Source organism: Artemia sp. Qi Xiang Cuo, chromosome 13 (assembly GCF_049724085.1).
Source record: "Artemia sp. Qi Xiang Cuo chromosome 13, ASM4972408v1, whole genome shotgun sequence".
Lineage (NCBI taxonomy): Eukaryota > Metazoa > Arthropoda > Branchiopoda > Anostraca > Artemiidae > Artemia > Artemia sp. Qi Xiang Cuo.
The window spans coordinates 19,156,219-19,172,306 of record NC_142806.1 but is presented as its reverse complement, the minus strand read 5'-3'; positions in this window follow the sequence as shown (position 1 = coordinate 19,172,306).

Here is a 16,088-nt window from a genome sequence, read left to right as displayed (position 1 = left end):
ACGGTCCATCCCGGAGCAAAAAACTTGGGAATTAGTTCCGAGGACCATTTCGTCCTGTCGACTGCATCTTCTCTGTTGACTTTCTGCCAATATTTGACAAATATTCACCCGTTCTTCTGGGTATTCCCCAGGAGGTCAGGTCCTTCTTGAACCAGAAACTACCTTAAATTTACTCGTCAATACCGGTTGTCCAAAATCATTAAAGAGTGGCTTAAAGGCTAGACAGAGGTCTAATGATGTCTATTTTTAGACATAATTTTTAAAAACAAAGTTTTTCCGAGGGAAGTAAAGAGCGAAGTTAAAACTTAAAACGAACTAAAATATTTTTCTATATTTTACCCATATATTAGCTATGAATGCTCTATATGGGCAAGTAATTTTGTAACATGTTTCAAAAGAGTACAAAAACTTCAGAATAGAGCTGTAAAATTATTATCTGAATTTGATGATTCTGACGAGGTTCCTGCTCATGAGCATTTTAAAAAGAATAAGTTAATGCATGTATTAACTTAATCCCAAATTCGAGATCACCAAGTCGCGATTTTCTCGTATAAATATTTGGATCAGCTGCTCACCCCTGCTTTTGAAAATCTTTTTACTTTTAATAGAGACCGTCATGGTCATAATACAAGAAAAGCTGATGACTTAACTCATGAGTTTAGGAGCACCACTCGGGCATCTTTTGTGATTCGCCATTATGGTCCCCATGTTTGGAATACATTGCCCGAGTGTGTGAAAAATGCGCCTAGTCTTCTGGCTTTCAAGTCACGGGCAAAGAAGTTTCTTTTATCTCGTGAGTGAATTTGGTGTTAAGCCCACTCCAGGTTGTCATTCTATTTAAGGTATTTTCCCGATTTACTTTGCTTTTTTTTTGCTTTTTTTTATCTACTTCTTGTCTTTTCCTCTTTCTCTCTTTTTTCCTTTATTCCTTCATCAGATAAGTTTCTTGTGTGTTGATTAGCAAGTTGTGAATGTTGCTTTAATTAGCTAAGAGTGATAACCTCGCTTGCCCTTTCAAGCTTATTGCCTTTCTTGGCAGGCGAAAGGCGAATAGTGTTTGTTTTCTTTTTTAATAAATGTATATCTCATATCTCGTCTCATTTCCCTATGTTTGTAGGATTACAGAAAACTAGTAATTTACTGAAAACACAAAAGGCTAAGTATAAAAACAAGAATATTGATTTAGGAGTCAAAAGTAAATACGTAGCCTCACAACAACAAACTAATCTATAATCTACGCTTTTCATAGTCCTACAAGAGCTGTGATGTCAGTAACTTTCAGTATACAATTAAAATTACCTTAAAAACATAGGCATAAAGATATTAAGTTTAAAGTCATTAAACAGCGTAAAACAAATAATGGATTGACGTATCAGGATACATCTTGGTCAAAAACGTCAATATGCGCTCTGGAAATCCAGTTATTTCTCTCTATAAAACGGAGAATTTGTGATACAAATTTAAATGGGAGTCTGTAGTCTTAATTCTATTAAGATTCCTTCACTTCCAAATTGTCTACAAAATAATCATGAAATTTCCTTTTCAGATTCAAACAACAGTCAATCATTGAACTGAGTTCATTGTGCAGAAGTGATGCCCAAGTAAACAAAAAAAAAAAAAAAAAAAAAGCAAAAATCTAAAAATACTTTACTTTAATAATGTTCAAAGTTTCCGTAAGTAGTTTAGTTTTAACGTACAAAAACTCCTATATAGTTTCGTGTTTCAGTAAAGAGCTAGTTTTCTGTAATCCTACAAATATAGGGAAATATCACCAGTTGATTTATTTGCACTATTTTTACTGATATATTGTAGATAGGCCGTGAAGTAATAATTTTTGTTCGTTTTAAGTTTCAACTTCGCTCTTTACTAGCCTCGGAAAAACTTTTTTTAAATTAATCTTTGCTCGTTTTCGATTAAAATTTAGTTTAGAAACAACACTGCCATGAACTTTTTTACTTTACATAATAATATCTGTTTGTTTTAAGTTTTAATGTTTTTCCTTAGTTTAAGTTCAAAACTTATTTTTTTTTAATTTAACTTCTAATCACATCCAATTTAGGAAAACAAGGTGTCGTTTCTTTTTATATTTTTTTTGGGAAGAATTAGACCTTTAATTCTTTGTTAAAAAAAAAAAAATTAGTTGCACTTAAGAAAGTAGCTCAAGGCGAGTAGCTTCGACACCAAAGGTTAACTAAGCGGACCGGTTTGAATATCGACATGCATGTGGAAAATTTTGCTAGCTCAACAGAAATGTGCCTTTAGGCTTAGGGAATTATTTGGCCTGTCGCTAAATAGAAAAGCCATTCATTACTTAAAAATGAATCAAAATTTCGAAAAAGATCATTTCTTGTGTAAGTACGATAAATTGTATTATAAACTAAGTTTATTTTCTTTTGAAAAGTTTTGGGAAGAATTACCTGAATTCTCCTACAGAACTGTTTTCATTTGTCTTCTTCCTCTTTGGATGCGCTATCTTACGCATGGAGAGAATATTACAGTGGAATTGTCAAGTAAATAATTTAAATAAGTAAGTATAACAATAAATAATCCTTCTTTTAATATAGAACTTTGAGTGATTCCAGAACCACATGCCTACACTCAGGGGCGTCCCGAGGGGGGAGCGGAAAGGGGCGCTCCACCCCCTTCAAAATTTTTGGCATTCGGTAAAATTTTGCGAAATCAGCCGAAATTCAGCAAAATTCTTCTTTTCTGCCAAAAATTCGGCATAAATCAGGTAGCGAATAGTAAAATTTACGGAGACCCCCCTCCCAATAAAATGAGCATCGGGAAGCCCCTGCCTTCACTTCTCCAGCCACTAAGTGGCAAGGGGCTGGGGTCGGGAGCGTAATTTCCTATGGGACAGAGGGGAAAACTGCCTCTCCCAGACCACAGTCTTCCTCTAGACCACAATTTGCCCCCCCCCAGCTGAAATTTAGTTTCTCCAAAAAGGTTTTTAAAAATAAGATAAACCTTCATAATTCAAGCATCCACTGAAACTGGTCAGTTTTCTGTAGTACATCTTTACCTTTTTTATTACTATACGGTTAGTTTTTCAGTTATTTATTCAGTTATTTCGGATGTTTAGATGCTTTGTTAAGGACTTAAATTTATCTATGAGCAACCAGCCTCCTTTCCATGTACCTTTCTACTACCCACCCCCGTAAGTCCAATGATATTGAACCAAATTTCTAGATTTTCATTTTGTTCAAAAATGTTGAAAGGCCTAATATATGTGCTTCTAGGATCAACATGGCTCTAATAGCCCCAGGGGCACTGACCCTATGTAATACAAATTAGCTATTGTTCCCAGTTATGTTTTTGTAGAAAAGCTTATAGGGACCGTTTACTAGGCTAAGGTTTGTACCCGAGTATTCAAAGTAAATGCAATGTCTTTGGAATTGCTTTGGGGATCAAGCTGAAACTTCCAGACAGGGCTTGGAGGGGGACGTGTCAACTAAATCTCAAAATTTAACTTAGGGAGGAGGAGAGGTAGGTCATAGAACCAATGTGTATCCTGATAATGTAAGATTACCAGAAAACCGAGTTTTTCAGTTTTCTCTGTCATTTTAACTTGATTTTGGTAAAACTGGCTCCAATACCTTCCCGGGACATGCTTTAAAAATGAGAGACATTGTCAAGTGTAAAATGAGTGAAATTGTCTAGTGTTAAAAAAAAAAAAAAACTTTTACAAAATCAGTGAAATTGTCTTATCTTAAAAATAATCATATAAGGGGCAAAACTGTGATTGAAAAAAAAAACCAAGCGGGAAATAATTTGATATATTGATATTTTTACCTTACGTACGTAGCTTATTAAAGCAGCTTAGAGGAGAAACATAAGGAATGTGTTCTTCCAAGCCTCCAGTTAAAAATTTTGGACAATAATTATTACAACGATATCGTTTTATCGACTTGTTCTTCCAAACTTTTCTGCTTAAGAATTGACACCAAAAGTGTTTTTTAGTGCTATATCACACTTACGAATGGTAGAATTGACAAACATCACGTAGATATAGCAATAGCTTTCAAATGAACCATTAAACATAACTCTTAAAAGTTCTGGTAGTTCACTAACCCCATCTTTTCCAGTTGAGACATGGCACCAGAAGTCCCGCTTTTAGTGTCATCTGGAGCTTGCTGATCGTTGAATTTGTAGGAAGCACGTATATATGAGCAATATCTTTTATATAAGCCATAAAAGTCTTTTTACGATTTTCTGGTAGCCTGCTAGTGCCACCGCTTGAGAAATGACACAAAAATTACCATTTTAGTGCCACATGGCACTTGCAGATGGCGGAATTTACATAAAAAAAAAGAAAAAAAAAACAAACGGAAGATAGATCAGTGCTACCGATGCAAAAAAGTGATTTTCCTTGTTGTTCAAGGGAGGGGGACTGTAACTTTCCTGTACAAGGTTTTCGACCATGCTGATTTCAATGGTCCACTTTTCATTTTGATCTGACGCAATTTTTGAGGGGTTTCAGGCTTTTTTTCGAAATCACAGTAAATTTCTTTTCGCAATAAGCTTTTACTTTCAAGACGAACCAAAATAATAGTTACCATTCAGTGTCAGTGTCAGAAAGCAGTTTTTTTCACTAGGCAGTTTTTTTTCAAATTGCATTTTTTAACTTTTGGTTACTATGGGCTGTGGTTCGCCCTTTACTAAGTTGCAGCTACCGCTGTAACCATGATTCCTTAAATATGGACGGTCCAAGAAGAGTATTCGCCTAGCCCTAGCCAACCCTTTAAGCAGAAAATTAGCTGGGACTTGATGAGCTCAAACTTCTACTGTAAGAAATGGACTTGGTCCGCATTTATGCTGAGAAACTGTTTAGTTCAAGTAGATTAGTAGAACATTCATAATACAAAAACAGATCATTTGAAGATGGCGTTAGCAGTGAAAACGCAAAGACAATGCTGGAAAAGAATAATACGAAATCATAGAAAGAATCTTATATGCCATGATATAAATTGAAGAGTGCTGTGGTCCCAAATTTTTATTTTATGTTATATTTTACTTATTGGATAACTTATATATATATATATATATATATATATATATATATATATATATATATATATATATATATATATATATATATATATATATATATATATATATATATATATATATATATATATATATATATATATATATATATATATATATATATATATATATATATATATATATATATATATATATATATATATATATATATATATATTTATATATTTATATATATATATACTACTACTAACAACTCATCGCAGCAACAAGCCGCCTGAGGCCAACACAGCTACGTACGCTCCTCCTCCATCCCAATCTATTCAAAGCGTCCCTTATTGCACTTTCCCACGAAGTTCTGATTTCCTTTAAATCTTTCTTTATGACGTCCTCCCCCCCCAGACGAGGATAACCTGCTTTCCTTTTAGCCCTAGACGGTTGGCAGAAAAGAACGATCTTCGGCAATCTGTCATCCTTCATCCGCACTACATGCCCTAACCACCTCAATCTTTCTTTCATTATAGACCTAGAAAGCGGTATTGAACCACATTTTAGTATAGCCTATTGTTTGAAATACGGTCAGTCAGCCGGGTACCCAGAACAACCCTTAAGCTATTTCCCTTGAAAATATCTAGGAAATCTTCATCCGCTTTTCGGAGCGTCCATGCTTCACAGCCATATTTGACCACTGTCATCACTGCAGCTTCCAATATTCTAATCTTGGTTTGTGGACTTATCTTCCTATTCTTCTAGACTTTTTTTAACTGTGAAAAAACACCCTGAGCCTTGGCTATTCTATTTTTAACATCTTCACTGCTCCCACCATCTTTACTAATAATACTACCAAGGTAAGTGAAGCTGCCCACCTGATCAATCTTTTCAATACCCAACGTCACCTTTTCATCTTAACTTATTCCTAGCCTTAGTGACTTAGTCTTCCTAACATTAATTTTAAAACCAATACTAGCACCCTGAACTCGCAAAACCTCTAAAACTTCATTCATTTTGCTCACACTTTCATCTAGGATGCTTAAATCATTAGCATAATCCAAGTCCAGGAGATTTTTTTCTCCCCATTTGATTCCGTGGTCTCCCATTGCCTTTCCTGTACACCTTAAAACAAAGTCCATCAAAATAATCCATATATAGGGGGATAGAACACAACCCTGCTTAACTCCTGATTTAATACAAAACCAGCTGCTAACCTCATTTCCTACCTTAACCGCAGCAGTGTTATTCTCGTACATAGCAATAATCACTTTAATGTATTTGTCTGGTATACCATACAAGGATAAAACCTTTACTAAAGCTTCTCTATCAACAGAATCGAACGCTTGCTCATAATCTATAAAACTGAGGACCAAAGGTGTTTTAAAACTTAGGCCCTTCTCAATTATTAGCCTAAGAGTGATAATTTGGTCAACACATCCTCTACCTTTTCTAAAACCGCACTGTTCTTCTCTTAAAACTGTTTCTATGTCCTCTCTTAGTCTAAAAATTATAATATTACAAGGTAATTTGCTACCTAAAGGGATCATACTAATGCCTCAATATTTACCACACTAACTTTTATCACCTGTCTTGTATAGTCTTTTGATTAAGGTATTCCTACTTTGTTAGGCACTTCCCCTTTTTCAAAAATCATATTCATAATCTTCAGTAACTTATTTCTAACCTCAGAGCCACCATATTTAAGAAACACATTTAGCACCCTATCAGCACCTGGAGCCTTATTATTCTTTAATCCTTTTAGTACTGTTGCTAATCCCTCATCACAAAACCAATCTTCCTTCACATCCAAGGTATCACAAACTTTTTCATTTTCCTCTATATTTTTTCCTGCAACTCTATCTCGGTTAAGCAAGTTCTCAAAATGTTCGGCCCATCTCTCTTTAGCTTTTTCCTTATCGCTAATTGCCACCCCATTCTTATCTTTAACTGGGACAAGTCCGGATTGACTACTACCTCTCAATTTGTTAACGTGCCAGTACAATATTTTGCTATTATGCCGTCTAGCTGCATCTTCTAAATCCTCGGCAATTTTATCCATGGCCTCCACTTCCACCTCCTTAGTTCATATTTCAATGCTTTCTCCACTTTCTTTACATTTCTTTTGTTTTCATGCGATCTATCACTCAGATAATTCTTGTACAAGTCCTTTCTCCTTTCTATTAAACATAAAGCTTTTTAACTAATATTGTTAGCTGCAGTTCTAGCTTTCTTCCCTTATACACCTTCAGCAACTTCACAAATTATTTTGCTAAGATTATTCCAACCATCTTCCACATTATAAAATTTTAAACTCTGAAGTTTAGTATTCAACTGTTCCTGGAAAATTTCTCTCAAATTCTCATCCTGGAGTCTACTAACATCATAACTTCCCGGGAGGTAATTACCCTTCCGATATTTCAGCTTTAAATTAACCCTTGACACTACTAGATGGTGATCTTTACTTTTAACATCAATAACAGCACTCCTATATACCCTAGTATCTTGTATTGATCCTGCCAGTCTTGGGTTTACTATATCATAATCAATAAGGTTTGCTGTCTTACCATCACGTGAATACCATGTCAGCTTATGAGCCTTTTTATGACCTAACACCGTATTGGTTATAACTAGATTGTTATACCTACAAAATTGCAAAAGTCTGTATCCATTACTGTTTTCTTTTCCTACACCAAATTTACCTAAGCTGGGATACCATCTATCCTTTTTTCTACCAACCTGGGCGTTAAAATCTCCCAGTAATAACATCATATTTCTACCTGGGACCTTGTCTATTTGCTCCTGTAACTGTAAGTAAAATTCATCTGAGTCACTAGTATCTCCGTCAGTTGGTTCTACAGGGGCGTATACTACTATAACTGATACCCTGAACTTTTTAGTCATAAAATGAGCAATTAGTATTCTATTATTAATACCTTCCCAGCGTAAACAAGACTTAGCAGCTTCCTTATTCATCATGAGCCCTACTCTCTGTCAATGTACCCTATCCTTGCTGCCTGAGTAAACAAATTTTATATCACCTAATTTCATGCTTCCTACCCCTGGGATATGAGTTTCTGAAACTCCTAATAAATCCAGTTTGAATCGTCTGAATTCGTAAGTCAAAATGTCCATACAATAGTCATTTTTTAATGTCGTAACATTCCAAGTTCCAATTTTCATGTTCTTTAAATCATTGAAATTATTTTCGCCTCAGGAAGAGCCATGATCCCGAATACTAGTGCAAGACGGGGATCACATGTCCTCTCAAGTCTACACCGAAGTGCTTAAGCTGGCTTAGAACCGGACAGCAAGAGGTCCCTGCGACATCCATGAATGAAGGCTTTGTGCAATCCTGGGCCCATTTTGGTCACAACATGGTTTTCAGCACTTGCCAATGTTATTCTATCAACAAGAGTCAAAATCCTGCACAGACAATCTCAAGCCTATTACCTCCGAATCATTATATATTCATGCCTACAAATATTATGCTACTACGGGGAGGCAACCCGTAATAGATAAATCAGCTAGGAAGAGGTTTTTCAGCCCAAAGACGCCCATCAAAACATACCAATCCCAGAAGAATTGTCCATTAGTCAGAATCCCGTGCGAATGCTGTGTCGTTTACTAGGCTATAATTTCCTCGAGGGGTGCCACTCCTCAAGTGGGAATGGAGTTGACCGCAAGATCCCCAGTCTTGCAGGTACCCAAAAGAGTCAAAACAACCCTTTGCAGAGGCCGTTGTCCATAGATCTGGATCTTACGCCCTGCTACAGTTGTCCTCCTATAGAGGATCCTCCCGTGATGGTGTTCTGCATCACCATGCAATTTAACCCATTACTGGGAGAAGGTTTGTAATTCATGATACTTGTGGACAAACCAGTGGGCCCTTTTGAGTGTACATTTGAGGGGCCTTCTTCCTCCTCCGCCTATATTTATGACCCTGGGTGAAGGTGCCCCAGTTTCTATTATGGACCCCCAGGGACAAGGTCCCCCTTGGCCCGTGCCTCCTATGGAGGTACCCTACATATCTGTAGAGCGTTCCCCTATCGCCACCTGGGGACACGCTGAATGGCCTGGGGGAGGCCAGATAAACGGATCACTTTTGTTTTGCAAAGGCCATAACTCAGTGACATATTTAACCTACTACTTATAAATATACATAACTCACTGACTAGGACTATATAAGTTATATACAGAAATATATAACTCAGTGACATTTTTAACCTACTACTTATAAATGTGTGTAACTCACTGATTAGACCTATATAAGTTATATACAGAAATATATAACTCAGTGAAATATATAACCTACTACTTATAAATGTGTAACTCACTGACTAGGCCTGTATAAGTTATATACAGAAATATATAACTCAGTGACATATTTAGCCTACTACTTATAAATATGTGTAACTCACTGACTAGGCCTATCTAAGTTATATACAGATTTCTTTTCAGATAATCCACTATTTTTGTAAGCGTGATGCATTCATTTTTTAAGGCATATCACCGGAAGGCAGATTTTAAACCTATTACTCATATCTACGTCCTTTTTATCGACTACCAATTATTCTGAGAATATCTTGGTAAAATTCTAGTTTAGCTACTCCTCGCCATCTAGGAAAGGGATTGCCGTGAAAACGAAACCTTCAGAGGTGGGTCCACAGACTAAAGTATGTCCCAGGAGGGTATTTTGAAGTACCTACCTCCACTTCCTTAAGAGGGCAGTGAACTTTGATAACCTTTGAAATCATTTGTGTTATGAAAAGTGAAACCTAGCACCGAGCATATCTTCTTGCTTAATATATATATATATATATATATATATATATATATATATATATATATATATATATATATATATATATATATATATATATATATATATATATATATATATATATATATATATATATATATATATATATATATATATATATATATATATATATATATATATATATATATATATATATATATATATATCTCTCTCTCTCTCTCTCTTTCTTTTTCTCAATCATTTTATCATTCTCTCAAAAAAAATCACACAAACACACACACAAACACTGACTCTCTCTCTCTCAATATATCTCTCTATCTATCTATCTATCACTCTGTCACATTCTCGCTCACTCTTGCTCTCGCTCGCATGCACGCACATACACAGACACAAATAGAGACACACACACACACAAAAACACAAACAAACAAAAAAAATAAAAAAAAAAAAAAAAAAAAATATATATATATATATATATATATATATATATATATATATATATATATATATATATATATATATATTTATGTTAAAAACTGGCTCCCCTATTGCATTTGCACAAGTTCTATGGCAGTTTCATATTTTTACAGAATATCAGCCTGATAAGACTAAGAGGCGTATCTGCATTCTTAATGTGCTGTAGAATTAAAAACTGTTCAACCTCAAGAATTACGTTAAAGCTATTTTTTCTTGCCTGCGAACAGTCAAAACAAGAAGCGAAGTAAGAAAAAGAAAAGAAACATTTAGGAAAAAACATATAAAAAATATAGATGATAGAAAATAGATGACAAAAAAAATATATTAAAAATATATTAATTTTTTATACAGAAATATATGAAAAAAAAAGAAACGTAAATATAAAAGATACATACATATAAAGATACATATAAATATATGAAGAACATTTAAAAAATAACATCTTCTAAAGAACACAAAATGGAGAGTTAATCCGAGAAGCATTTGTAAATAAGGCTAAAAGGCAATGAAATAAAATTATTCGTATTAAACACATCGAAATTGACATAATTCACAACATCAGAAAAACTAATCCTGAAAAACATTAGAAATATAACAAAAACTTCAAATAGCGAGAAAATCCTGAACGAATCTTGAGTTGCTCAGTCTTAGACAGCTATACCCCAATTGACGATATGCACATGCTTGGGGCATAGCCAGGGAACAGTAAAATTTATCGTTACACATTTGCTATAACTGCATTTTAGCACATTAAGTTTTCATTATCCATTTCAGTCCCTAACCAGTAACTGTTGAGTATGCGGTTTGGACAACTCTATTCCACTTAAGCCTTATCGAAGTTTAAGTATCATGGATATTTTATCACAAAAAATAAGTTTTTCTACAATCCTAGAGTAGCTTATAATAGTGATATCATAATAATTACGAAGGATGAAACTAATATGCAAGGTCGGATCCATAGGGGTGGGGGTTTTGAACCCCTCCCCCTAAATGTTGGTCCGACTGGTAAAAACGTAACATAAATGAATAAAAACACATTATTGATGCGTTTTCATTGTTTTTTGTACCCCCCCCCCAAAAAAAAATTATTTTGTGGCCCTCCCCTCTCCCTCCAAAAAAAATCCTGGATATAGCCCTGCTAATAAGTGTGTTATTAGCTTACTGATGTGCTTTGTTGAGCCTAACAAAACTGCAATAAATTATTACAATTACTACAGTAATTGTAATATTCTGTTATGTTTCGCAAGTGATTCCACCGTCTTCTTATTTCTCCAGAATAGTAGTAATAATAGCAACATTCTGAAACGCCAGCTCTTAAACAGTAAATTTTATCAATAGAAAACAACTAAGTTACTTCGCATTTTTAACTCTGAAATAGCTTCGACAGAATTTTCTTGAAACACTGTCTTTGGACGAACAAATTTGGGACAATTTTATTGGGTAAATTTTTGACCTTCTGAAAAGAAATAAAAATATACGTATCCTTTATTTATTCTATTAATTTATCTTGTTAATTTATCTTGCTGACAATAATATATCTCCTGAATAACAAAATATAGATTGCTATATAACAATACAACAATTAAAGAGCCGTTGGAATTAGCTATGATTGAGAGGGATAATTTTTATCATTAGTCTGAAAATTTTCTCTTTATGCATATAACCTTTTTCATTTTTTCCCCAGAATTTAAATAATATTTGATTTTGTTTTGCTTCGTTTCTTACGTAATTTATTCAGTTGTATTATCAAGCCCATTTAACATCAATGCTTTTTTCGCTTGTTAAAATATTTCATTTTTCTTTGGTAATTTTATTTATGCAGTTGCTCAAGACCAGAAAGTATTTTGCACTTTACTGAAAATAAAATACATTTTAAGTGTTTTCACTTTTCTAACTTTAATAAAAAAAAATCATTAAATGTTTAAGGAATAACAGTATACGTAAATTAAACTGACAATTCTTGATCATTTTTTTTTTTTTCTGTAAATTGCAAATTATTTTCTGGTCTTGAGAAGGCATGGGGGTTATCAGTCCTACTCATGTTAATTTTTGTTCGTTTTGAGTTTAACTCGGTTATTTATTGTAGTTTTCTGTTCGTGGCGAGTTCCATTTATTGGGATGCTACCATTTCGAACAACCGTCACAAGCACGAAACGGCATAATATCCAAAAGGAAAATCCGTCAGAACCACTAACCGTCATAACATCTAAAGATTTTTATAAGTTTATATAATAGTAATAAGTATATAATAGTTCAGAAACAAATTTCAGCTATATATTTGCACATCAGGGGGGTGGGGGGTAAAGCATAACGTATATTGAATACCTAACCTAACCTAACATACGTACCTTTTACACCCTAAACCCCAAAAAACTAAAGTTATAAAATTTTGGATGTTGTGACGGTTGGTGGTTTTGACGGATTTTTTTGTCGATGTTATGACGGATTTTGTGGATGTTATGACGTTGGATGTCCTGACGGTTGGATGTTATGACGCCTTCCACCGTTTATTTATTGATATTGATTTGTGGTAGTTTTTACCCTTGGAAGATTACTTGACTTTATTTCTGCTCATTTTTGGCTTAATGGTTTTTGGCTTAATGGTCAGGCTTAATTCTTCACTTTTCTTTGAAAAACTTGTTTTGTGGAAAAAGTTTTTAAAATTAATGATTATTTAAGGAACCAAAAATGTCATAAGCTATTTTTTTATATACTCCTCAATTTTGAGGTAAATAAATAAATAATATATGAATTTTTTTGTGTTATTTTTTAAAAAGTAAGGAGATATATTGACCACCCCTATTGCTTTATCCAATAATCAGTCCTCGTAAATTCGAATTCTCGTATTAGGAAATCTATATCAAAAGATAATTTTATGCTTATCATAGGCCATATCGTATATAATAAGAGTATAAATACTAATTGAATTCTTTAATAATTAAATATTTAATCTAAAATGTTTAATAATTAAATATGTAATAATTACATGTCATTAGAATCGGCTCTTTAATTACAATCCAACAACTAGCATAAAAACGGAACAAAGCCATAGCATATGCTCTTTACTAACGACTGAAGAAAAATATTTTCTCCCTCATCCTTCAAATATAAAATTATAAATTCTCTCCTTCCCGCCAAGAATTTTTTTTTCAACTGTGTTTAAATTGTGTTTTTCTGTTCAACTGTGTTTTTCAACAGTTATACAATTCAAACACAGTCAAAAGTTTCAACTCACTCCCTCAGATGTGAGACGAAGCGGAGTATAAGTACCAAACTACCTGCAATTAGAAATACTGGGATACCTTTAGGCCGAATACTCTCTTTTCAAAGATGAATTTTTATGCTCACTGGAGTCATAGGTATGTAGATGCAAAAATTTAGAAATTTTTCGAAAAAAAGTTCTGTCAGTCAGGCTCCAATTCTTCCCCCATTTATATTCCAAAAATATAACTAATTTCTTAGACCATACTGTCCATCCTTTCAAATGTTTTTAATAAACATATTTCGGCTTAATGTCCGGAAGCCTTAAGCAATGTAAAATAAACTAGAGTACACAGATAAAGTACAATAAAATAACAAAAACATAAAAATAAATAAAATAAATAGTGAAATAATAATAAAATAAAAACAAGATAATAAAATGAAAACATAATAAAATAAAGTAAAGAAGTGAAAGTCGCTGTGCCACAAAATAAAAGGAAAAAACAAAAGAAACTCACCTAACTGTAATAGCTGTTTAGTAAAAGTTCTAGACAAAATCGAAGTATCGTGACAAAACATGGCACAAAGCCAAAAATTGTGGTAGAAAATGTAGATCCGAATAAATAAACAATTTTTAATAGCACTAATTTTATTATGTAAATTTGTTATATAAACTAAACAAATTATTCTTAAAAGGCTATTTTATTTATAATATCGTGTAGATTCGGAAGGTTAATTATGAAACCCTAGTTAAATATAACGAATTGATTTTTTTTTTTTTTAACTATAGCGTAGATCAATGCAATATTTACTAAAATAAGATCAAATTTTTTAATAGAATTATGTTTGAAAAAATAAATATTTTTTTCCTTTGCCAATTTAGCCGTAATATGTTGACTTCCCAAATTAGTTTTAATATTTCCCAAGTTTACCCGATCACGCTAACCTTTATCAAGTTATAATTTTATTTTTCAAAAACAAATCTTAATAGGAAGTTTTACCCTTTCCTTAAATATTTTAATTTCATTTTATCTCGATATATCATATTTTCATAGGGATCTCCATTTGAAACAAATTGTCTGAAACTCTTCAAATAAGTTATGGTAAGTTTTCATTATCCCCTGTGTGAAGGTGTATATATAAATATGTATATTTGATGTTCGAACACGCCAAGATTTATTATACTCTCCCCTGTTCGTTAACGCTTTTCAAAATGCATTTTTAAGATACGATCGATCGAGAAGTGCCAGCTTTTGATAGAGTAAATTTGTTTTATTTGTTCCACAAAAAGTGAACAAAGATGTACTTGAAAGAAAAAACTAGATTAAATTGATGACGTTCTGCAAACACTTCAGATCAGAACTACTGGAACGAGAAAAATAAATCAGTACCTTCTTTTCCGATCTTATCTTCCCCGTCGGAGGAGAAACTTTGGAATTTCCATAGAACGAATATAATAGAGACAGAAAATATACCAAAATTAATCAGTGAGAAAAGACATGTTGTCATTTGGACAGCATTTGGAAGAGGTTAGGCCGGAGCTTCTAAAGATAGGTTGTGGGGCAATAGGACAAAAGGTCTCAAAGAAAAAGTTCTTGACGAAAAGTATTGGTTTTTCTTATCTTTAGGATGCTTTTTACAAAGCTTTTTTTTGTCTATTTTCATCATGACGCTTTCGTCATTGACCTTTTGATCCAATTTGAATTGAGGGAGATGTTCTGAATATTTACCTCCATGTAGGACGCTTGAACAGACTTTTTTTGTTGCCTCTTTTATTAAAAGGAAAAAAAAGGTAGACAATTGCGTGTTATTCACATAAATTTGCATAAATGCTAGTTTCTACGAGATAATACTACTACAGATTAATCAGCTGTCTGAGGCTCTTCTGAGCTGTTAGTTGAGGTTGTCAGTTCAGCTGTCTGAGGCTGATACGTTTTCTGATGCTCCTCCCTCACCCTGTTCCAGGTTTCCAATTTTCTGATTTGGCAGTGGCGTATTTACCCTGGCAGTAATTTATGGCGTAAATTACCACCTCCTGGCAGTGGCGTAAATTAGTCAAGATCCTGAGGTGGGAGAGGGCAAATTTGTAGCCAATATTCCCAAATCAAGTGAAAATGACAGTGAAAACTAAAAAATGAGCCATGTAGTAACAAAAAAGGTAAAGATATTTTAAAGTAAACTAACCCGTTTCTGAGGATGTTTGAAGTATGCAGGCTTATCTCAGTTTTGACAAGATTTTTGGAGAAACTAAATTTTAACTGGGAGGCAAACTGGGGTCTGGGGGAAGAGAAATCTGAGATCTGGGGGCTAGTTGCTCCCCTGCCACACAGCAAATTGCGCTCCTGCCTCCTGGACAATTTAGTAGGACTGTTATGATAGTCCTAAAATAATAATCAAGGTCGTGGTGCAGCTGTTGACGTACGGCTGCACTACAGCGTTTGATTTGGTGATATTATAAATCATTTTTTTGAACATACGCCCCTTTTCACTTAGCAAAAAATGTGTATAAATTTTATGCGAAAAAGGTCTCTTTTCTCTTTCTGACCTTTTCCGAAAATTATACAAAAAACAAGTTTTTTTTTAATTGAAAGTAAGGAGCGACGTTAAAACTTAAAACAAACAGAAATTATTC